This window comes from Tachypleus tridentatus, chromosome 8 (genome assembly GCF_004210375.1).
Source record: "Tachypleus tridentatus isolate NWPU-2018 chromosome 8, ASM421037v1, whole genome shotgun sequence".
NCBI lineage: Eukaryota > Metazoa > Arthropoda > Merostomata > Xiphosura > Limulidae > Tachypleus > Tachypleus tridentatus.
The window spans coordinates 85,483,378-85,510,061 of NC_134832.1; the positions used below are offsets into that span (position 1 = coordinate 85,483,378).

Consider the following 26,684-nt stretch of genomic DNA (forward strand, 5'->3'; position numbering starts at 1 on the left):
CAGTGTATGTGAATGGTCACCGACTATGTCGTACCTTCCATTACATTGTTCAAGCTATATGAAGTTAGGTATAATAGCCTTAACTAATGACATATTAAATTGAAACTAATAGCCTCATAAGCTAGCTTTAATATTTTTAAATAAAGATAAATTAAGTCTCATTTTGAAAAATATTCTAAACTACATTTTCAAAACTGCCTGAACTTTTGACCAATATCATGCACAGTATTAAGCAGTATAAATAAAATGTCTTTGTTGTAAAGTATGGTTGAAATAAAAGAATTGCAATTTAACCTTTATAAACCAATTGTATTCCTGTTAATCAATATCTAACAAGTTTAACTGTTACAGTATAACAGAATTTCTGATTTGCTAAGAGATATATACGTACATGTGTTGGAGAGTGTGCAAAATTTAATACTTTCAACCTTTCAAAGGTATTGAGTTTTCAAGAGATTCTGTTTTGTGATAAACCTTTAGATTCTCAGCAGACATGAATCTAGGTCACGTCAGCTACGTTTAGACAGGTGCGAGAGTACTTCTTTTGCAGAAGAAAGTTCGTTTATACCTGTACTATAAAACAACATATTTCGTGAATTTTGTTTTTTATAGTATGTTTTGTACTTCAAGTGAATGTGCTATAGAAAATGGTAAGTGATGCTCTTTCATGTAGTTGATATAATGATAAAGCGTTTTCTGTAAGTTTCAATCTGCTAAACAAGCTCTCGTGAAATATTTTGTGCAATTGCAATGGTTAAACATAGATCCTTTTATAGGTTTAGCGTTAAGGTTTAAAGAGATTTAAATAAGTTGCCTTTTTCGAGAAGATACTGTAAAAGTATGGAAGGTAAATTTTTGGCTATAGTATTCACCTTGCTAAAATAATGGACGCTAAGTGTTACAAAAACTGACATATGTAACAATGTTATAATTTATTTGTTTGTTTGAAAGTAGACACAAAGCTACACAATGGGCTATCGAAAACCCGATTTCTATCATTGCAAGTCCGCAGACATATTGCTGTGCCACCGTGGACCAGTGTTATAGTGGCTGTATCGTTAAAATAATGAGCTTTACTTACGACTTTTTGAACATAATTAAACGTAGATACTGATGACATAATCACATGTTAAGATAACCTTGGATGAGATTGTCATCTTCTGTTTATACAAATACCAACCTCAGTGACACAGTCAGCGATTGTAAAATGTATTTAATGATTTACTGATCAAAAGAAAATGTAAACAATGTCAGGTAAGTTAGATTAAATTGTTAATTTTAAGAATTTGGTTGTTACCATGAAGCAAATGTCATTTTGATCTACCTGCACTGTCATTATACCAACATGCCCTCTAGTGCTACTTTGTAACCTTATCAACCCGCCCTTTGGCAGCAGACGACTTCCGCTTGCAATAACTGCCTAGCAACATCCCCTTAGCGACGTTGGTGAGTAACATTCAAACTGCAGCTATTTAACCCTCAGGTGGCGTTCTTTGTTTATCATTCACATGGCGACCCCTCACTGAGGCAGTTTCCTTTGGATGATGAACAATGGTGTAACAACTAACATTTTTAATTTACTTTAGTAGTTTTGACGGTAAACTAAAGATACTCCAGATACAAAACATTTGAGTAAAATATGACATTGATCTTCAGTACAAATTCAAATATACACTATGTATTAAGAAGCAATGTGTCAATAGCTTTTATATATTTAATTAACTATGAAAGATAACTAATACACGCATTCTGGTGAAATACATTGCACGTCTTTAATGTACATAGTTGCAAAAGTAAATGAAACACATTCAACCGATATCACATTTCAATGCACACATTTTTAATATATGTGTATTTTATGTATTTTAATAACTATTAATGTAATCAAAATATACTCCAGGCAGTGAGTAAAGGTTTCAGTAAAATATATCTCTAGTAGTTAATATTATTAATTAGCTATGAAAGTAAACTAAACACATTTAACACTCGATAAATTAGAATGCAATGAATGGAGGGGAATTTGTTTTTATTATAAAATAATTCAAAATGTGCGCTCCTCAAATTTTTGCGCTCTAAGCCCATGCCTTGAAAGCTTATTGGCTAATATGTTCCTTCATGTCACTGGTCTTTATTACACTTAACTAATTTAGAATGGTTATACTCTCTGTTGTGAGAAAACAATGAATAAGACATATGGCAGGTTTTTAGAATACTTGATTAACTTTTCAAGTAACACAAACAGGTTTTACTGAAATAAACTTTTCGTAAAATGCATTACACGTCATTAAGTACTGAAATAACTATAAATGTAAACAAAACACTCTTAAATGAAAAAAAATATTCTACTGGAATTTACTACACGTCTTTTATGTGCTCAATATAATGCTCCAGTGGCATAGCGGTACGTCTGCGGATTTACGGCGCTAGAAACCGGTTTTCTTACCCGTGGTAGAAATAGTATTGATAGTCCATGGTGTAGTTTTTACTTAACAATAATTAAATGTAATATAATATGAAGGTAAACAAAACAAACGTCAGTGAGGAAACATTCTACAAAATACACATCAATGGTTTCTAATAAACTTAATTCTTTGCGAAAGAAAGTGAAACACATTTAAGTGGGAAACATTTCAGTAACTACACAGCTGATCTTGAATGTCGTTAAGCAATTATGAATATAAATCTAGTGTACTCTGCGTAAGGAGAAAGAAGTCAGTAAACTGTGTTGCATGGCTTTAATATACTTATATATTTTTAAGTAATAAAACACATTCCAGTTACAAAATATTCCACTAAAATATATCGATTGTCCCAAATATATTTAGTTAACTAGAAAAAGTAAAAAACAACAACACTAAAACACATCACTAAAATACATCATACGCCTTTAATATACTTAAATAACTGTTCAAGTGACTCTAGTGATAAATCATCTTACTGTGTATGTAGGTGTTTTCTTGAAGCAAAGCCATATCAAGCTATCTTACGTGTCCACCGAGGGGAATCGTACCCGTGATTTGAGAGTTGTAAATCCGTAGATTTAGCGCTGTGCCAGCGGGGGATACATCTTAGTGACACCCATAGGTGGTGTCTGATATACATAATTAACTATATGAAAAAGTGAACACACTTCAGTCGGAAAATATGCCAGTGAGGTGCGTTGTATATCTTGAATACACTCAGTTAAGTGATAAAGTAAGCAAAAATAATACAACAAAAACAAGCCTTCAGTGATATATTATTTAAGTAAGTTATATCCCAACACTTCAGTATGCATAGTTTCGAGTATAATACATCGCAGGTCTCTAATATCCATAATTAACTATAGAAATAAATCATACACACTCCGGATGAGAAAACATTTCTGTAAAATATATCGTGCATCTTAAAATGCTTAATTAACTATGAAATTAATTTAAACTCTAGCTAGAGAGACAACACTCTAATGAAATGTACATATTTATAAACTATTAAATTACACCAAACACACTCCAGTGTGAAAACATTCCAGCAAAATACGTCGCACGTATTTAACGTACTTAGTTAGCTATGGAACAAAACACATTCTAAAGGAAGACTATTTAAGTAAGATATATCACAGGTCTTTAACACATTTAACATGTTTGTTTGTTTGTTTTTTAATTTTGCGCGAAGCCACACGAGGGCTATCTGCGCTAGCCGTCCCTAATTTTGCAATGTTAGACTAGAGGGAAGGCTGCTAGTCATTACTATTCAACGCTAACTCTTGGGCTACTCTTTTACCAACGAATAGTGGAATTGAAAGTCACCTTATAACGCCCCCAGGGCTGAAAGGGTGAGCATGTTTGGTGTAATGGGGAATCGAATTTTTGTTTGTTATTGATCACTAAGACACACAATTGTGTATTTGTGTAATGGTCACCACGGGTATCGAAACACATTTATTAACGTTATAAACCTCCTGACTTACTGCTGAGCCACAAGAAGCTTATACTTAACGTACTTTGAGAGAGTAAGGCTAGTGCAAAAAATTGTTAATTAAATACATTGCAGGTCCTAGATATAGTTACTTAACAATGAACATACTCGATTGAAAAAACGTTTCAGTAAAATATAATGAAGATATTTAATACACTTTGATCAGAAAAACAATATTGCTGACGACAGCGCTTAAACTCGTACATATTAAAATATTAACTATTCGACATGTGTCATAAGATTACAAACTACAGTAGTTTGACATCTACTCTGAAAATAAGAAAAAATACATATCTCCACTACATTCTATTTCATAAAACTATAGCTACCTAATTTATATATAAATATACATACACACACAAAATGGTATTTATTAAGCAGTAACAACGCCTATTGGAAAGCGTGAGCCTATACTAGTTTATTCTTTCTCTCAATGAGCGAATCGATAAACGTTTTTCTCGAGATATGTTTAACTGTACGTACAAATATATATATGTATACTATTCATGGTTATATCCTTTTAGCACCACTTCGATAATTCCCTGACACGCATCTGAGCGTTGTGAATTTCTCAGTTCACGCGTGGACCTTCCTAATTACATTAATCATGAGATCTCGAACCTTGCCTATCTATACAAAACGTACAATTACTCGGAATTAACACTCGTTTATTTATGCCGTCAAAGAGAATCTTAAAATGTGACTGGCAGAAAGCGTGAACGAAAGTCGTTACACCTCACCGAAATTTCTAAGTCCATGAAACCTAAAACTCAACATCGTAAGTTTGTTCAACTGAATTTACTTATGTACCTTTTATTTGCTTCTTTGCAGTTTAGCACAAAGCTACACGATGGGCTATTTATGCTGTCTCCACCAGGCATATCGAAACCCGTTTTATAGCATTATAAACTATCAGACTTATCGTGTCATTTGAGGTGGGACACTTATGTATTTTAATATAGAACAGCAATGTCATGATACTTTTTATACACCCAAATCACTTATACTTTATTGCTATTTTATCGTTTTATCTATCGATCTCTTTCTTGACCAGTTAAAATACAATTTCAATCCAGTGAAGTGTTGTTAAGAAGTTAAGCTCAAAGCTACACAATGGGCTAAATGTGCTCTGCCCACCACGGATATCGAAACCCGGATTCTAACGTTGTAAGTTCACATACACACCGCTGTGCCACTGGGGGGCGAATCAAGTGAAATACACTGCAAGTGGAAAAATACAGACCAATACCGTTTGTAAATTTGTGAACAACTTTCAATGATTTACATATCTGACAACTAGAATATATATTTAACACTCAAAGTATAACCAAGTGACAATAAATTTAGAGAGAAATACTAAATAAGGAATATTATAAACCTGGTTACTGCAGCGTCTGATGTATTAACGTCAGTACGGTCTATAATTATTGTAAGTCGTATCTTTGTCAGTGCTTCAATATGATAAAAAGACATTGTTTATTTACATGTCAGAAAACTGCTCCACTCGTTACTGGCTCATAAGCGAGGAAAATCATCACATCTTGAACAGAGTAAGACGGCATCCTTAATCCGTACAGAACTGAAGAAAAATCATGTAAAAAAAAAGAAACGTCGATCTTAATATCAGCCTCTGATTTCAGCGTGAATTCTTCCACTTACGGCGATAAAAGCTTGACAAAAGATCCCAGGAACTCAAACAGATGGAGACGTTTTTATCAGCTCAGAACTGAGAAGATAAAGCAGCATACACTAGAGTCCTGCGATAAAAGAAGATACGATTTAACGTCAATATTTTAAACGAGGTCTTGATAGTAACTTTTCTTTTTCTTATTTCTTTTTTTGCATCTCTTGCTAAAAATCTTCTTTATAAGTTGCACTTTTTTATTTTCTAAATCCTTGATTGAAATACTGCTCTATTCTTTTCCTATTCAGCCCTTTCGATTCCATTTTAACCTACCGAGAAGCACTCCATTGCAACTGCCTTCTGGCGCGTGAAGTTAATGATACAGCCTAGAGCCTGAGCGTAGACGAACTACGTACCACTTTCTTAAAGTTGGGAGAACTTTACGGTTAGATTCTCTTAATATATTTTTTTCTGAAAAAACAACGACAACAATCTCCCTCACCTAGCACTTTGAAGGACATCTCTCCACCCGTGGAAAACAAGTTACTAATTCTTTTTCTCCGTTCCACCGTATCCACTGAAGGTAGAAAATGTGACATAGGAACACTATTCCTTTATGAATATTAATATAAAAGTATCTAAAGAAGCGTTAATATTGTGCATGGGCAATTATCGCTTCACACTATGTAACTTACCTAGATACACTCAAACAAGTATTAAAATTCGTATTTTTTGCGATAGTACCACTCAGAAGTAATTATTTGTGTTTCTGTTCTGATATATTGGTACCATAAACAGAATTTTTTCATTCAAAACTATTAAGAAATAAATTATCAATAAAATTTTATCTTTAGAAAACAATAACCGAATTAGACTCTCGTTAGATACCTCTTATAGAATATGAAGGAAAATCATTTTTTACGACAGAAACCTATATTTATTTGTAAGTGCTTTCACGCTTTTCTTACCTTGGAATCCGATTTTTTATATATTAAATTTATTTATGGAGTGGTGTTAAATTGGTTAATTTAAGCATATACCGATACCATATGCTAACTTCTTTTTATATAGTTAAGAAACAGCATGAGGTACCATGACAGTTATTTCAGACACTAAATTTGATCAGTGTGTTCCTTCAAGCAGAACTTTTATGACATGTCCTTGATACAACAATATGATAATTCTAAAGAATAATAAGTATTCTCACACTGAGTCATTCATTTGTGAAAAGGGTTCAGTGAAGCATTACCGTAATGTTGAAATTTATATTTTGTACTGACATGTAAGAATTAGTCCAATAAAATGAAAAGAATGATAAAAAACATTATGTTGTTCTAACACTTTTACACAGTACTGCAGCTTGGAAAGTATTGCTTAATGTTTCATTTTTTTATCCATGTGAATTTGATATTACAAGTGGCATTTTAGATTTGATATTAATTTTAAGTTGTTTTGCATTCTTTACCAACTCTGTCAAGTGTTACAGATATTTCTGTCGTTTTGGTTTCGCTGAGGAGATTCGTAATGTGTAGTTAAAAATAACTGATTTTTGAAATTAAGCAATTAAATAGTTATTATTACTGTTAACTAGCTTTAAGCGTTGTAATTAGCTTATAAACAATTTCTTTTCGTGCTATATTTCCACGTGCGATTGTTTACTTTAGAGGCTTGTTGGTTTTTTACCTTTTCCAACTATTTATAACTGATCAGAGTTATACATAACTACGTTGGTTTAGCTTATTTTATTATTTCCTTTATTTCATTCCTAGATTGATTACACTTTATGGTGCAATTTTTTTCTTAAAATTATTTTGACCTAAAAGTTCAGAGCAACCTACCTGCTTGTAGAGAAACTAAGCTTCAACTTAATGTTGATGATGTGCATAGCTAATTAAATATACTTTACTTTCGTTCTTATTTAAAAATATTTAAATGCATTATTTGATTATTTCTATGTCATTACTGTTAACGAAGGTGAAAGTTAGACGATAGGTTACGTTAAAAGAAATAGTGGGAACGATTACAAATTATGGTATTTGCTAGAACAAAAGTTCTATAATCTGAGGTTTTATACTCGGCGATACAGTCTTCTGAACACAAGCTAACCTTTACATACTATTAAGCGTGTTCTACCCCTCATGCACCTACCTTCCCAGAAGACATTTTCCCATTCGATTCGGCTCCGCATGGCCAGGTGATTAAGGCACTCGACTCGTAATCGGAGGGTCGCGGGTTCGAATTCACTTCACACCAAACATGTCCGCCCTTTTAGCCGTGGGGGCGTTATAATGTGACGGTCAATCCCACTATTCGTTGGTAACAGAGTAGCCCAAGAATTGGCGGAGGGTGGTAATGACTAGCTGCCTTTCCTCTGATCTTACACTGCTAAATGAGAGACGGCTAACGCAGATGCCCTCGTGTAGCTTTGCGCGAAACTAAAAACAAACAAACCAATCCCATTTGATCCCTTTATATAAAAAAAGTCTAAGAAAATTTTCTAATATTTGTATTGTTCATGTTTTAAAAAGTATAACTTACTCTCATTGTGCAAAAGTTAAGACTATGTACAAGTGTCTTTTAAATGTCCCATATACGACTAATACTTCCTGTAGGAAAAGAAAACCTGTTGGTTAAAACAGTCATTTTTCTTAACCGGATGTGTAGTTTAATTATTTTATAAACTCTTTATTTGTAATTTGGTATTACATAATTGATTCTGATAACCCCTAGCTAAAGTGCAAGAAGCTGTTAAATTGTGTTATTTATTTCTTACTTCACATACGTTGTATATAATTATTAATGTTAAATTACTGATGTATTAAACATGGATTGTAATATCTTCCTTTTAGTTGGCATTATGAAACTAACCTTTCTTATTGCAAATTTCTGCATGAGCTTGTTTATTAATATTCATTGGTTCTGTTTTTGTATATTTAATTAGTTTTTTAAATATTTATAGTATATTTTGATATTATATTCTAGAAAACAAACGTATTTTACTTTGAATTTTTATTTGTATAATCTAAAGAAAAACTTCAAAATTGTGCATAATAATTTTTTTACCACAATTTCATAAAACAGCAGTTAAATTATATCCGCGTATGAGTTACTGCAAAAGCACAGATTAAATAAAATAATAATTTTAATTTATTTTAATATGAAGACATATCTTAAATGTATAAGAAGAAACATTTACTCCAATTAATTTCGCTCCCCGCTAGTACAGCGGTATGTCTCCGGATTTACAACGCTAAAATCAGGGATTCGATTCTCCTCGGTGGGCTGAGCAGATAGCCCTTGTGGCTTTGCTATACGAAAAACACACACTAATTAATTTCGTTTTTGTCAGCCCTAAATGATATATATATGTGTGTGTGAAAACAATGAACAGTTTTAAAATTAAAAACTCCTTCCAAATAACGCAAACAATAAGTTTACTTACTAACTAACAGTTCTGTTTGTTTGCACATAAAAAATATCATCAAACGACGATCGATTACAACTAAAAAGGTGACTTTTCGTTTTGGTTTCCACAGAATATTACTTTATATACAAACACGAAGTAGTTTTCATGTACTTATTATGAAAGGATTACCTCCGATTATCATATTTGTTATGAGTTTAATGTAGCATTAATTATCAACTCGAGAAATACCTTATTTTTCTTTAGTTTAATGTGACGTTGAATCTATTTCCAGTTGCATTAAGGTGTTAACTTCAAGTGAAACTTGCTAACAGTATATTTTATAAAATTAAAACTTTTCCTGCAGACAATGTAAAATTAAAGACTATAGCTCCCTTTCGATATGCGTTCGTAAACTGAAATGAAATTTTTTCACATGAAACATTATATTAAAATGGTGTTCTTTAAAGTACACGTTGTTAATCTAAAGATAAAATTTCTCAAAATATGCATGTTATTAAAATGAAATTGCTCGTAGTATCTTTGTTACAGCAAGGCTTACAAAATACATTGTTAATTTAAAGTGAGACTGCTAACAATATGTAACAAGTGAGGCTTACAATACAAACTATTATTTAAAATGAGAATACTCGCAATATATATTTTAAATATATAACTTGTTTACAGACAGTGTTAAATTAAGCGCAAAGAACAAGAGCTGTTTGAGACCGCGTCATGTCAGGAAGAGGATGCAGGTGAATCCGAAGAACGGAAGGATATAGCTTCACCTTGAAGAGGTAGGAAGTAAGCGCTTACATATAGTGTGTTATGGTATATTTAATCATAAGTTTCCCTATAATTTATGGAAATTAAAAAAGGAACGACTAAAATAGTGTACAGACGCAAACCTTAATTCTATATGTGTTAGGATACGTTTATATTATAGATTGGTATGATCTAACAGTTCATTTGAATTAAAGGTTGTAAAAATTTGTTATTTCTTTTTACACCTCCTTAATTCTATACGTATTACGTTATGTTTATAATATGAATAAATATGATCTAACAGTTATTTTGAATTAAGGGTTGTAAACATTTTCATTTTTTATCTACACCTTCTTAATTGTATATGTGTTAAGTTATTTTTATAATATGGATAAATGTGATCTAACAGTTATTTTGAATTAAGGGTTGTAAACATTTTTATTTTTTATCTACACCTTCTTAATTCTATGTGTTAAGTTATTTTTATAATATGGATAAATGTGATCTAACAGTTATTTTGAATTAAGGGTTGTAAAGATTTTCATTTTTTATCTACATCTTCTTAATTGTATACGTGTCACGTTATGTTTATAATATGAATAAATGTGATCTAACAGTTATTTTGAATTAAGGGTTGTAAACATTTTCATTTTTTATCTACACCTTCTTAATTGTATATGTGTTAAGTTATTTTTATTATATGGATAAATGTGATCTAACTGTTCATTTGACTCAAGGGTTGTAAACATTTTCATTATTTATCTACACCTTCTTAATTGTATATGTGTTAAGTTATTTTTATTATATGGATAAATGTGATCTAACTGTTCATTTGACTCAAGGGTTATAAAAAATTTTACTCTTATTTAGTTTTTGTGGTGTGATTCTACGTACAGAGACTTTTAAAAAATTCACAAAATACCGTTCTACGGAAATATGCACGTCTCTAATATAATCTGAAAAAAAGTTTTTCGATATTTTGTAACTTTTGCAATTAGAGGAAGAAGAAGACCAAAAGTTACAGTTACATTTATTTGTTTAGTGAGTGAAGGTATTTTATCTTTTTAAATATCACTATAATGAACTTCTGCACCTAATGAGCTACAAAATGCAACGAAACATCCATAACGTTAAGTGCAACTTCACAACATCTCAGAAAACTGTAGCCATGCAGCTGAACATCGTAAGATAAGCTTTAACACTACTTATAGAAAATAAGGACTGAACGTTTGAAACATGTGTATCTGTTTTGTTTATAGACATACTGCTAGACTAAGTAGAAAGTAATAAATGTATGTATAGTAAGAGTGAAAATGTAGATGGACTCTCACGGAAGAGAATCTTTTAATTAAAACACAATATTTATGTAATGAGGGATCTCTTGACTCTCAAATTATTCATTCTTTTTACATACAGCTCCTGGATATTGAGGGTCACACATTTATTATGTTCATACTTGCATGTTTTTGCTTGTTACAAAACTCAACGTAATGAACTAGCCTAAAAGTTATTGTTTGTTCTTGTTTTGAGTTACGCACAAAGCTACACAATAGGCTATCTGTGCTATGCCCACCACGGGTATCAAAACCCGGTTTTTAGCGTTGTAATTCCGCAGATATACCGCTGAGCCATTGGGAGGGCTAACCTAAAATTAACAGACAAACTTTACAGTAAAAGTATTATCTAATAAAACAGCATATTATGGAAGTTACAAGGCAAGTTGTTTTTATTACATATCACGTAATAAAACAACATATAACTGGAAGTACCAGGTAAACTTGGCAGTAATAAACCATCCTGGTAAAACAGTGTGAATTTCAAGTAACCACATGTTAAAGTGTGTTCCTTGAAAGTCATATCACACCCTTAACAGTTATATAGTCTTCAAATGGTTAAACAACAAGGCTGAGGATTTGTAATGCTAAAACCTGCTTTTGGATACTTGTGGTGAGCACAACACAGATAGCCCATTGTGTGGCTATGTGTTTAACAATAAACAAACAGTTATAAAATAGTTTGATAAAACAGCTTATTCTGATAGTAACAAGATGACCTGGTAAAAAACAAATTTCTTGTAATGACAGGATAATATCATAATGCAATTAACCAAATAATAAATATACAGTTTGACAGAACAGAATAACCTTGAGATAACAAGATACTTAAAAACTTATTAGCTCTATAAAAGGTATAAAGAAATTTGAAAATATGAAATGTTAAAATATGGTACAAAGAAATTCTAATAGAAGAGAGTGAACGTTAGTTCACAATTGTGATTTTTCTTAAAATTCCTTTCGACAGATATGTACAAATAATTTTAATATAATCATCTAACTGGTCACAGAGTGTAATTAGATAAACTGCTGTCTACAACGTAGTGACTGTTTTACGTGTAGAAGTGTCTGTTTTATTCAGGCTTTTCACTCATTTACTCCCTTTTTGCATCAAATAATCTCATGTTACTTATTCATTAATTTCTTTTATACATAACGATACATATTTATTATTGCTGATATATATAATACGTGTGCACATACGTACATATATAGATGTAGTACTATATATGTAAAGCCATACCTGTGAAGGTAACTAATCATTAAAAACTACATACATGCACACACTCATATGCATTGTTGTAACCAATGTTTTTTTCCCACTTACTCAGTAGTAATAATGTACACGTAGATAAATAAAAGGCAAATGCATTTCGAATGTATTTATCCATTCTTGTAATAGGAGTTAATGAAAAAAACATTTTCCACGTGAAAAGCTCAACAACACGCTTTTTAAAAAACAATGAAAAAGTGACTGTTGTGAGAAGGAACATTAACACTGTTCAATGAGCTCTCAAAACAGTCCTATAGGAACTTGTTGAGCAAAGTTTGAAAAACGAGTGATATTTTGAAAACCATGTTGCTATGAGAAAAGTGTTGCATCTATATCAGATGGTGTTTCCAAGTCCAATCGGCACAAAACTGACAGAGGTATATAACTTTTCCTCTCATGTTGTTTCATTATCTAACTGCATGTAGTTAAAAGTCTAAGTATTATATACTTAACTCTTTTTAATAATTTAGAAATAACATTATTCTCAAAACCTAAATATTCTTAGAGTTAGTTCAACTACCTTAAGAAAATCATAAGTTTGGGGCTTAGGAGAGACAAGCTGAGCACAAGCGCAGAAATTGTTCTAGAACCGAAAATTTTATATCATAAGGGGAAAATGTAACGATGAAGAAAATTCGAAAAAAAAAAGATTTATCAGTATTAAAATAATAAGTCAATCAAGCTTTAATTGCAATTTTGCACTTAGCTACACGAGGGCTATCTGCGCTACCCGTCCCTAATTTAGAAGCATAAGACTAGAGAGAAGGTCATCACCACCCACCACCAGCTCTTCGGTCACTACTTCACCGACGAACAGGGAAATTTATAGTGACATTGTAACGCCCCATGGCTGAAAGGGGGAACATGTTTGGTGCGACGAGGATTGAAACCCATGATCCTTGGATTATGAATCGAGAACCTAAACCACCTGGTCAATAAAGCTTTATCTGCATATTTATTATTTAACGTGCATTTTTTAACCTTCCAAAAAAGGTCTGTTGGCTTCTAGTGTTTAGCAAGTTTGAAGCGTGTAAAACCGTATTTCTTAAGGTATTATGCCATAATAGTGGAAAAAGGAAGTTATATGATAAATATTAAAAGCAGAATAATACCAAAAACATCTTTAATACTGATCTTTCTAATTTTTTGAAATTCCATCATCAACGTTACTATGTCAAAAATTAGTTCATGAAATTTGAACTTCAAAGAACAACACTAGCATTGTGCGAGTGTTCTCATTCGATCGCAAATCTCGAAAGAACAGGTTTAAACTGTGACAATTTGATGGAACGTACGATCATGGTGTCAGAAAGACACATAGAGTAGTTGTTGTTTTGAATTAAGTACAAAGCTACACAATGGGCTATTTGTGCTCTGCCCACCATGGCTATCGAAACCCGGTTTTTAGCGTTGTAAGTCCGCAGACATACCACTGAGCCACTGGGGGGGGGAGCATATAGAGTAAAGAGGTTCCAGAAGCTCAGTTTGTACCCGAGGAAGAAAGGTACACTTTTCTGAAGCGCCAGGGTTATAGGGTTTTTATCACGTGAAATGTACGATAAAACGTGCGCTATACACGTTTAATAAATAATATTGTTGAGGGAATCTTGTATTGAGAACGGTTTAAATATAAGCATATTTAAAGTAATAACAAATGTCGAATAAAATTACTGAGAATCTGCAACTGATTACATTAATGACAACAGAGAGAAGTTAGTGTTTTTAGTTAGTATTATTTGATATTTATTATTATTTTGAAGATACAGTGTTTATACTCGTATTTAAACCTTTCTCTATAATACTTTCTCATTACCAGTGACAATTAAATAATAATGCTATTGTTAAATATGTGTATATATACAGCAAGTTTTAACGTACATTTTATTATATTGTTACCATTTATATCTGTTCTTTCTAGATTTACGATTGAATACAAACATTCGTTCACAGCTAAGGTGTTTTTATAGGTCGAACATTATGAACTAACTTGTTGAGGTAGTAACGCTGATGATGGAATTAACGGAAGTTCCAAAACATCCGTATTTAAGACGTTTTTTTGATATTAACGTATTTTTTAATATTTATCATACTATATTTTTAAAAGTGCACCATAGAATTTTTTTCTTTCATCATCTAATTCAATCATCGAGTCCTAGTATTAAACGAAAGGCTTCTTGTGTAGTTATTTGAGAGAAAAAAATAATAGATTTACACTTTTTTGTTACTTTTAAACTCCTCTGAATTTTAATCCGAAACAGACAATATAACGGGAATGTGCGAAAAAGAACCTTTGCAGTTTACGTGCTTTTATGATAAATTCCCGGCCTATTGGATTTTATCTTTTCTGTTGAACTGTATTTTGGGTAACGGTTACATGATAAGATCAGAGTTTTAAAAACACTACAGTAAATTCACGTGAAGAGCAATAATGAATTACGAATAAAGATACAGGAGTTGAGAAATAAAAACTGTTATTGTGTGTACGCTTTTTACAAGCCAGAAAATTAGTATTTGTACTGTACGTTTCAAAAGATATTAGCGTTAAACATATTCAATTTTTAAACATTAAATTCTTTATCAAGTCTCTTTTGGATCTTCAAGAATTAGAATAAAAATCAAGTGTTGTATTCCAGCTGGCCTAATGGGAGCAAACCATCTGGTCGGCAAAGAATATGACAAATAAGCATGGATGGAGTATTATCATAATACATTTGATAATCTGTACTAATAAAAAGGCGTGTGTGTGTTATCGCGATAACACTCGCATTTAACAAACTCTCAAATTGTATTGAGTCGTCATTCCATTTTTAGCACTCAGATGTTTACAGACTTGTTCTATTCGGTTTTCTTTACGATTGGACCCAAACATTACGTTAAATTTGGTAGTTTTATGCAATTATGTTTGGTTTTTGCCTGTTAAACATTCAGTGTAAATAACTGAGCACAAAGGTTGGGTGGAATCGTTACATTTGTATGTAAAATGTATAGGAGATTCCGTAGTAATAATTAGTGGAATCAGTTCATATGATGATGGTATTTTTCTTGAATTTGGTTTTTGTGACTGAATTGTCTTCAAGGACCTTAAAACCAATAAAGGTGTTAACGTTCAAGTAATTTCGTAAATAAATAGGTAAAAACATAATTTATTATTTGGAATATTGATTTAGTTTGTTTTGATTTTCGCGTAAAGCTACACGAGGGCGATCTGCGCTACCCGACCCTAATTTTGGAGTGTAAGACTAGTGAGAAGGCAGCTAGTCATCACCACCCACTGCCAATTCTTTGGCTACTCTTTTACCAAAGAATAGTAGGTTTGACCGTCACATTATAAAGTCACCACAGTTGAGAGGGCGAGCATGTTTGGTGTGACGGGGATTCGAACCGGTGACCCTCAGATTACGAGTCGAATGCCTTTACAACATGGCCACTCCGAGTTTGAAATATTGATAGTATATTCATTTACAGTTTTGTTTTTTGTGACTTATGAAGAAATAGGTTTTAAAATATGTTTAAGTCTAAGGTTAAGAAACTCATTTTCTCACGAGTTATTTAACCTCCGTACAAACATTTTCGCATAGGTATCCACCAAAAGCCATGATCTGGTCAATACATCTATGCCTTTGCTGTGAGAATTTCATGGCATAAAATAACTGTTTGTTTCGGAAGTGTTTCAAAATAGGGATTTTTATCTTGCCAGAAAATGCTTTGAAAGATAAACAGATAGAGTGGAAATATTTAACTAACTTGTAAATTTTTGACTGTTATCAAAAGGTCTTTTTATAATTTCATCTTAATATTGTTGTTATTTACAATGCGGATCGTCACTAAGACCTTGATTATTATTTTCATAAACTGATTACAATATTAAAACATTCTAGATGTATATATATATATATATATCCAAATATATATGGATCTTCACCAAAATCGGTATGGCGGCTAGCCTGGTCAATGGAAAGGCATATACAAATGTTCGGTTTTACATTTTGCATTTTTCGGTTTTTATAGGCGTATTTGTACAAGTATGTATAAGAGAAGCAACTTTTCATATCCTAAGATAACTTTTTATTAATCGTGGGTTTACACAAGTTCCGTGGAGGGGGCAGATATTCCATATAATATATATACTGACACACGCGCACTCATTATCCATACCTGCATCGTGTATCACATTTCAGACTATAATTTAACGTAACATTTCACAGCAAAATTATTTTACCTTTCACTCGTCGTAACATACTCTGTTATTCAACATGATCTTAACCATAACAGCATCATGAATCGTTTAGAACTTCCTTAAAAAACTCACATCTTTTTTTCACACACATATTGTTGAAGCTACGATGAATTCGTACTGTAGTGCTTAAATGAAAGGTACAAATTTTACGTTAAAGTTCTCATAAATCAAACTAAATGGATGAAGTTAATGTTAATATTATGATAAATTGATGCTGTAATATACCAACCAAAAGATTCACTATTTTAAGGTTATGTAAATCAAACTGCAGAATTTGAAAACATAAAACAAATTGTAAGAGTACAACATCAAACATGATTTTCAGTAAAATTATGTATTACAAAACATTCATACGACATGGGCCGGTAAGTTAGCGCAAACACAAAATGGCATATCCTTTAAACCTTTTCTTATTAATCGGAGAGTTTTTCTAACAATTTTGCATCATCTGCAGGCTAAACCTCATCAGGTATTCACATTACAAACAATGTATCTCACAACACAAATGGTTCGCATGTGGTTTTCAGTTAATAAAGTATTTACTAGCAGCTGTATTCAAGACACGAAAATTGGTGCCACATATTAAATTAGATACTGTATGCAGACGTGTTTAAAACGATTCAGCTGCATAGGCGGGGATTACTCTGTCCAGCACTTCTGTGATATATTTCTTAACAGCCCCTTAAGGCTAAACTTTCCTACTGGTGATAATCCTGACTCACAACAAAACATACGAAGTTTATTACGAATTTTCATTTCGTTCTAATTTCACGAACAGATAATTTGTTCGTAAGTGCACTATTGGTGTTATAAGAGTTGTTACGTTAACTTTGTATATTTACGTAACACGATATTTTCATATTATGTAAAACTTTCAACGCTAACGTTTGAACGATAACTGTTAAATCATGTGAAAATTGTTGACAAATGTTTCGTTTATAACCAATGAACAAGAATAAATATTTCAATCAGTAACCAAGTTTAAATGTAAAAACAAACAGTTTCAAGTTAGCTTCAACCCACGGAATATCTATGACGTCATAATAACACTATAAGTCACAAACGCTCGAGATTGTGATGTTCTTCACCAGAGTATTTTAACAAGTAATAGGTTCTCATGATCATGGCAGTTTGCTTTTTTAAAGTTGGCCCGGCATGGCCAAGCGTGTTAAGGCGTGCGACTAATAATCTGAGGATCGCGGGTTCGCGTCCCCGTCGCGCCAAACATGATCTCCCTTTCAGTCGTGGGGGCGTTATAATGTGACACTCAATCCCACTATTCGTTGGTAAAAGAGCAGCCCAAGAGTGGGCGGTGGGTGGTGATGACTAGCTGCCTTCCCTCCACTCTTACACTACTAAATTAGGGACGGCTAGCGCAGATAGCCGTCGAGTAGCTTTGCGCAAAATAAAATAATAACAACCTTTTTTAAAGTAAGGGACCGTTTATAATGTTTTATACAAGTGTAAAAGTGAACATTGATTAGAGGGTTCAAGGTCGTCTTTTTTAGGAAAAACAGTCATTTGTTTTTTTTATTTCTGAGATATTGTTATATTATAAAATTAGGGCCATTAATTACACCAAGAAAACAAAGCATCAAAGTTCTATAGCAAAGTTATTCAACTGTTGTATTAAGAAAAAGATAAAAACCAGTTAGGATTTACTCCACATTCGTAAGCAACGTAGAACGTATTATATAAAGTAACGTCAGTACATTGTACAAATTTCGTAATGGACTAGTGATTTAATATTAGAATGGTGTATCTTTTAACGTAGTGTTATTAAGTTTTATAAATGTTCACAGGACAATGCACAGAGTGTTATTTAAAATAAAATTACTATGCATTTAATACTGTTAGTATGTGTTTTTCTTATAGCTAAGCCACATCGGGTTATCTGCTGAGTACACCGAGGGGAATCGAACCCCTGATTTTAGCCTTGATAATTTTATAAAGTACACTATTTTAAATTGTGGTTTTACTGTTGACGCGTGAAGACTAACCTTTGACAAGCACCACAAATGCTAATTTTTTTAACTTTATTTATTTTTGGCGGGGGTGAAAGAGTTTGAAAACCTACGCTTTGTACACTTTGTACGCAATAAATATTTCATAAATATTATCAACTTAAGGTAAATGCAAAAGCAAACATAAAAATATTTGCGTGAGCTAATTTACCCTGTTACGTATTACGAAGGACAAGCGGTGGATGGTGATGATTAGCTGCCTTTCCTCTAGTCCTACGCTGCTAAATTAGGGAGATCGAGCGCAGATAACCCTCGTGCTTTGCGCGAAATTAACAAAATAAAGAAACTATTGTTTTAAGTGTATGTATGTATATTTTTAGTATCCAAGTAGCGTAGTACACACTGGAATGTAATCACGTATATGGTGTATTTATGATCGTATATATATCCTGAATGATGCATAAAGATTAGAAAATACATATATTTTTAGTTTTGTTAAGAATGGTCTTTTATTCAGTAGGATGTTTACTTCAGGGTAAAAAAGTCAGGTGAAACGTTGAGTAATTAAATAATTTAGACAGGATACTGGTCTTAGCATTACAGACTGTTGACGAACTAGAAGGGGTATAAGCATCTGCAATAAAGATAAATCCTGGCACAGGTACTCAGTTACATGATATCGGCAGTTTATGTAACATCTACAGAAAATCTACGTAAGGCATCACCAATCCCAAAACAATCGAACAACGTATATATGTATATATATTTCTGCACACACTCGGATATATGTGTATTTATGCCTGTATTCGAGTGATGAGTGATATACACTAGTTACAAGCATTAAAAGGTCATGAGGTTTATTTATACATTTCTAGGTTATCAACTGATGTCACACTTAGCGTGCTTATTGTAGAGTGTTTTGTTTGTTTGTTTTTGAATTTCGCACAAAGCTACTCGAGGGCTATCTGTGCTAGCCGTCCCTAGTTTAGCAGTGTAAGACTAGAGGGAAGGCAGCTAGTCATCACCACCCACCGCCAACTCTTGGGCTACTCTTTTACCAACGAATAGTGGGATTGATCGTCACATTATAATATCCCCACGGCTAGGAGGGCGAGCATGTCTGGCGCGACAGGGATGCGAACCCGCAACCCTTAGATTACGAGTCGCACGCCTTAACACGCTTGGCCATGCCGGGCCGTAGAGTGTTACAATAATCTTACCTAGGGTTTCCAAGTTTATGTACCATTGATTCCTTATATTCTTCAAGTAAAAATTTAGTTTTGATTGATTAGGAAAAATGTTTACTGTGTAGGTTGTTTGTGCTGATATTGAATTTTGTAACGAGTGTGCAAGTTGTTAGTAACCAATTAAATGAATCTGAAGTTTGTTTGTAGAAACGTTGCACTGCTACAAGAAGGACACACCCAGACTGAGATATCACTGGTCACGTGATGTCACAATCTGTGGTCAGTAGATTGTGATGGAGATACTAGACCACAGAAGAATACACCGTCAAGATCACAAAAGGGTCGCAGATGCAGCAGACGACCAATATTTAGCCTTTAAAAACCTCTCCAACAGCACTAGGGCCTCAGAGTTTCATCAAGTCACTAAAGTGTGTGTATCACGCTAAACGGTCAGAAACGGGTATAGTCGACTGATGTCCAGGATATCAGTTAGAGCCTCTGTGCTAAACAGACCGACACCGAACACTTTGGCTGGCGCTTGCCAAGGAACATGCCACTTGGTATCTTCAGCAATGGACTCCTGCATTGTTTAGAGATAGGAGCCAGTTGTGAATGATTTCAAATAATAGATGTGTGAGGGTCTAGAAGCGTCAAGAATAGCGATATTCGTGCTGTAACATTGTCCACCATATGGAAGTTTATAGTCTTGTTCGTCCTATTACTGGTACTGTCAGAGATTGGTTCATATATTAGTAGTGTAACTCTTGTCTTTACACTGCCAGTATCACGTGAAGATATAGATGTACTAGACTAGCCTGCTGAGTTCCCAGACCTACACCCAACTGAGAATGTGGGACTTGCTATAGAGATAGATAACCTGCTTCTATTACTGTCGAAGAGCTAAGAGCTGCTCTCATCCACATACTAAATATCATTTGTAGCATAGAAAAAAGGTACAGAGAGTTATAAGCACTAACTATTAACGACTTATTTTGTTAAGTTTATTCATCTTAATAAAATATTTTTATTTGATATTTGTGTACCCAAGATTTGACATTTTTTGTTAATTTCGCTTTTTTTGTTACTTGAATTTAAAATCTCGACTTGCCCCGTATTGTTTAACTATGATATTTGTTATAAACAACTTTCGTCAGTATTGAACGTCTCTGTGCTTCTTTCGTCAAGCTTGAATAGATATCAAAACCTCATTGTCCTTTAATGGGCTAAATAGTTTGTAAAGATTATAAATATACAGTTGGTAGTAGAGTTGCAAACGTTTTCGAGATCAATATCTTAAGGGGTTTTAACTTAACTAATAATTTATTAGAGCTTTTCTCATGTTAACTCGTACTTTAGTATCACCAAATAACGAAGTTGTATTTTAGTTTTAGTTATTGAGAAATAGAAAGAATTATTAAATAACAGTAGCAAGAGATGAGAGCATGGCAACCTTCTACCAGCAACATGTGTTCGAACTAATGTACAGTCACAGTAAACTTATTCTGGATATTTGTTAAACCTGATGTGATCGTGTTAGTTTTAATCTGTGTAAAATCGTTTACTAGATTAAATTTTTTTTCTGGAAGAACTAACTATTTTTTCACGATATGCACGAAATTACTACAGTAGGTTATTTTACGGGTCATTACTCATTACTCTTGTAATGATTTGAAATAACAAATTAAAGGAAAAACATTTCGTTGATTTCTTGTACACAATCCAATGTGCACGTACTTTTGAACTACTTGTACAACAATGAAACATGCACATGACGTTAACTTCTCGTATATAATGGGAGCAGCACATGTGACAATTTTTTGTACCCAGTAAAACGTGCACACGCGACAATTTCACGGAAACAAAATGACCATATCGATATTATTGCTTTTAATATTTTTATTATGTTTGGTGTACACATGTTATTTATCTCTTGTCAATTGGGAAATTTTCGTAACAGTGATTGTATAATTTGCTCATTGCGGATGATGTGCTCCATTAAGTCTCTCATTAGATGGAGCTAAAATTTTAAATATTTCACTCACAAAAACTATAGCTTAAAAAACGTGAATAGGTATCTAGGTATTTAGTTATCTATGATCTGAAGTCAAGATTTACTTATCAAAATATAAAATTCTAAAAATAAAATCTGAAAATGTTGGTGACTAGTTTATGAGCAACTGCAGGAGAAGAATACGAGGTATTGAAGCCGCTATGCTAACGTTCATTATAATGCAAATAATTACTTTTATGTAAGTAAAAGTGTGTATAAATTACATGTTTTGAAACAGATTTACTGTTATACATATATTATAATACCCACCTTTGTTTCATTTTAATGCATGTAACGTATGTTGTTAAATATGTATTGCACAAGTCCCACTTGTTTTCTAAATTTGTAAAATATTCTCGAGAGTAAGAATCATCAGTATAAGTTTTACGAAAGCAGTAATGTATCTTCGAATATTGTTGGACCAACTAAATTTTCTCGAGCTTTGCTTAAAGTAAACAAATCGACACGCTGAGAGACGGTTACAGAATATTGTTGGTTAGTTACACTCAGTATAGTACAGGCCTCGGAAGCTATAATTTTAATAAACGCTTATTAATCGGAAAACTACAGATATTTGACCAGGAACCGTTCAACTTCAGAGGATTAACTTTATACGTTAGCACTTTAACGAAGATATTGTATAACTTCGACTGTCGTCAACTTATGTGTGCCTATGAAGCAGCTTGCTGGCTTTGCCGTCAAATGAATTGTATATATGTATCAACATAAGATGAATTCGCTCTCCGAGAAGAGTCGACAAAAAAATCCAGTTTCAGACCAGATAAAAGACTGAGTATTGTTTGTAAGTTTGTAAAACCCTTATATATAAATCATTTTTTCTAATAACTGTTATTATCAATTATATTATTATTTGTATATTAAAATATATTTGTGTTACAAAAGAAATTTGTATGTATCGAATTTGTTGGAAAATTCATAAATTTGATACATGATAACATTTAATCAACTTTTAAATTAAATTTAAAATTTCCGACTGTTTAAAATCGTAATACGTAACGTACTTAACATAACAAATCAGAGACAAACGTAAAAGATTGAACATCAATTTAATTCATGATTGGTATAAGTTTTTTGATACACATGGAATGTAATATACTGAAATAAACATTGCAGCAGACTGAGGGAATCTTTGTAATAAAGCAATAAAATAAAGACTAAAACGTATTAGAACATGATACGTATCCCCGTACACACAGTCACCATGTCTAAACCAAGCTAAATACTCGTCATGTTTGATAAAATCTGTATATATTTGTCTGTATGGAAGGAATTAATTTTCTGTTACGTAATGTGGGTCCGGCATGTATAGGTGGGTTAAGGCGTTCGATTCATAATCTGAGGGTCGCAGGTTCGAATCCCGGTCGCATCAAACATGCTCGCCCTTTCAGCCATGTGGGTGTTATAATGTGACGGGCAATCCCACTATTCGTTGGTAAAAGAGTAGCTCAAGAGTTGGCGGTGGGTGGTGATGATTAGCTGCCTTCCCTCTAGTCTTACACTGCTAAATTAGGGACGGCTAGCACAGATAGCTCTCAAGTAGCTTTGTGCGAAATTCCAAAACAAACAAACAAGCGTAATGTGTTGGTGACACCTATCACAGTTTCCGGTCTTTTCGTAAACAAGCATACTTATTGAGGTGAAGATTCCTCAAGTTTATCCATGTACAGTAACACGAACCTTACAATCAATTAAAAGCCCTAAGAACTGTTTAATCGTTATAAAGATTTTCGCACTAGTATTTGTTTTTGCAAGCATTGAGTTATTTATTTCTAAATATTACCCAGCATTTAGACTAATCTTTATTAAGCATTAGAGCAGCACCTGTTTACCTTTTCTTATGTTTTAAATTCATTTTTCAGACACCAAAGTTATAAAGCAAAGATAGGTCGCACGTAAAAGACAGACAAATAAAATAAACATACAAACTATAATGCAAAAAGAATAAAAATGCATTATCTCAGTAAGGGAAATGTCTGTGAAAATAAACCTGACACCACGGTAAACATACATCAGTTATACAATTTAATCTGTATTGCATTAGCTGCTTTTAATATTTTGATAAAAAAATTAAATATAACTAATAAATCAGAGTAACTGTATGCACAATCCAGAAGGCTTCCCATGAGGCATTTGTATGAACCAAGAATAAATTATAATAAAACGTTGGTAGAATAAATTGATGCATAAACAACCTTGTAATAGATGGTGTTCGAAGGGAATGTTCGTTATTTTGTTTAAATAACTTTGGATTTATTCAAATGTACAATAAAAAAAACGTAATACAATACCCGTAAAGCTGTTTTTTATATTGTGAAAGCATACAACGATTTGCAGGTTATTGCTAAAACTCGCTTTTCAACAATAATCGAGACACGTTTGTTTTTGATTTGTATTTAGTGTGTGTTTTTTTCTTATAGCAGAGCCACATCAGGTTATCCACTGAGTCCACCGAGGGGAATCGAATTTGTTTAGTGTAAAGTGTTTAAAGTAAATAAGAAAATATAACATAAAAAAATGGATGAATTATAATAACAGAGAGAAAACTTCGTATACCAATTTGCAAAGTATTCCTTAAATATTAGATGTCTAGCTGATGTTTTCAATTTGTGCTTTGTTAATAAAGTTGACTTTTGATTTTCCGAATAATTAAAAAAAAAACTATTTTGGGTGCAATATTGCGTTTAACATACATACAATAATTACAAGGTACGTATAAAGACTACTAGAAAAACCTACAGTGGTTCTTGATTTAAAAATCGATTATCAAGCAGTGGTAAATGAATAACAACAAATGCAGCAGATGGAAGTTGAAGACGTTTTTAGTAACGAACAATTAGGTTTAACAAGTTTTATCATATAAGAGCCTCAAGGCTATAACGGGAATAGGAAAGAAGAGCTCATGTTAAACAAACATTCCACTGAGACCTAGTCACCTTCTTGGTCAGCTGTCGGATCAAAATTTCTTGGAAAGACTTTGATGAATTTGTAGCTCACGTGTTTAGTACTGTAAACAACTAAATATCCAGCTTCAGCCCTTAAGTTCTAGAGAGATCTGAATGTTCATGTGACAAAATGTTTGCTTATGGCTGTTGTGTGATATGATATTTCTTGACCTACCCCCTCCTTATCTCTTATGGAACATACAATATCGTGACCTGACCATAGCAGTTCCTGTAGTTATCGTTGGTCCGGTTTGATGACCGATAATATGAAATCTTATTCGCTAACTATATGCAACGTGTCATCAAGAATGAAACGGCTACTGAGCAAACCTGAGAGCGTTTATATATTTTCAATCGTTCATGCAGTCCATATACACTTTATAGTTCCTGTCTTACTATGATTTACTATGATTAACAATATTTCACGTGTTTCTCGTGTTTTTATGAAATATATTACTTTACTGTTCTATAGAAGTGGTTGTCTTATGCGAATCAATTTTCCAGAGGTTTTTTGATACTAACTTTTTTTCGGACTTCATAAATAGAACTTCTATACGTTTTCTTCTCCGTTGATAGCATGCTAAGCTGAGGATAGTGCATTCTTCCCATAGATGAAATAGTGAAAAATAATGCTTAGCAGTGGCGAGATTTTCATGTTTTATGCGTCAGGATAAGAGCTAGAAGGCGTATCAGAATGTGACGGAGAATATTTATGACACTGAATTCATGGTAAAGACTAATTTATAAATAATTTAAAATGACACTTGTGCAATACATACATATATACTATTAAAAGGAATGCAACGCTAAATAATTACTCGAATAATTTATTAACAATAGGGACCAGCTCTAAAATGACTCAACATGTAGAGTTATTTCAGAGTTGGTCCCTGTTCTTAATAAATTATTTGCTGTGTTATTATTTTAGCGTTGCATTCCTTTTCATTGAATATGTAAGTGATTATATGTAAGTTTATGAATATTAGTTGTATAGTTGTATTAAATGTGTTGTTGAGATAAAAAAAACAACTAATATACTTGAGAAGAAGTAAATGTTTTCTGGTAATCATTTTACTGAAGTAATCTAAAGGTTTATTCACTTTCGTCTTTACTTCATTCGTTAGTTCTATGTGTCTAGCTTTAAAATATGCACTTTTAAGCCACTGAATTTTTTTATATATAGAATGATCAATTCGTCAGGTTCAGATGACCGAAGAAGGTCGAAACGTTGTTCGTTCCTCTACGTAAAAATTTTTTTTTTTCCAAACGAGCCGTTTTTACATATATATTTTTCCTACAAGTAAATTTTCTCGACATCACTGATTGTTGTGCAAATACTTGTGAGGCTGGTGTATATCCGTTTATAATGAGAGGGCAACCAGTTAGCAGCACTTAACCTCTTTGAAGCAACTCTTTAACCGAGTAGCAGGACCGAATGTCTAAACCCTACAAATGAACGTATGAGGTGAAACAAAAGGCATATTGCAGCTGGGATCTTTTCGTGCGCAGCCCAGCACGGTAACTATTAGACTGTGCTACATCTTATAACTTACAACGTGGAAATAGGAAGGCATGCAACATGATAGTAGTTTTGCTCCACATCCAAGACTATCTGCAGGTTTCCTTTTACTGTCCCATCTTAACTGTAGGAGACTTAAAATATAATTCATGAATAATATTTTAAAGAAGCAGATAATAAGTTTCTTAAAGTTCCTATATAGAGACACAGGCTTGAAATTTCGGTTGTTATAATATAAGGCTAGACAAAATTTAAATTCTCTTGTGTTTATACAGTAAAACGTAAAACTACGCTTACTGTAGCCTTATATCATAAAATGTAACGTGACTGAGACCCACAATTTCCAAGTATTTATCTTTCATGATAACATCTTATGTCTTCAACCAACCCTCAAGAACAATCCAAGAA

The 26,684-nt window shown here is 32.8% G+C and overlaps 1 protein-coding gene and 1 long non-coding RNA gene across 4 annotated transcripts in view; one reads left to right on the forward strand and one right to left on the reverse strand.

The window, feature by feature from the left end:
- Positions 1-26,684, reverse strand: part of LOC143222834 (BCL11 transcription factor A-like) — a 114,548-nt gene that overhangs the window by 50,627 nt on the left and 37,237 nt on the right. Inside the window, exon 1 of one of the 3 annotated variants that reach the window (XM_076449917.1) lies at positions 5,442-5,571. The exons of the other annotated variants lie outside the window; for them this stretch is intronic. The gene's annotated coding sequence lies outside the window, so the exon portion shown is untranslated. Of the gene's footprint in view, positions 1-5,441; positions 5,572-26,684 lie in introns of those variants that run through there. 3 annotated transcript variants of the gene reach the window in all.
- On the forward strand, positions 537-6,158 carry LOC143222836 (uncharacterized). Its single transcript, XR_013012527.1, has 3 exons — positions 537-650; positions 5,449-5,759; positions 5,890-6,158. It is a non-coding gene; the product is annotated as an uncharacterized LOC143222836 (long non-coding RNA).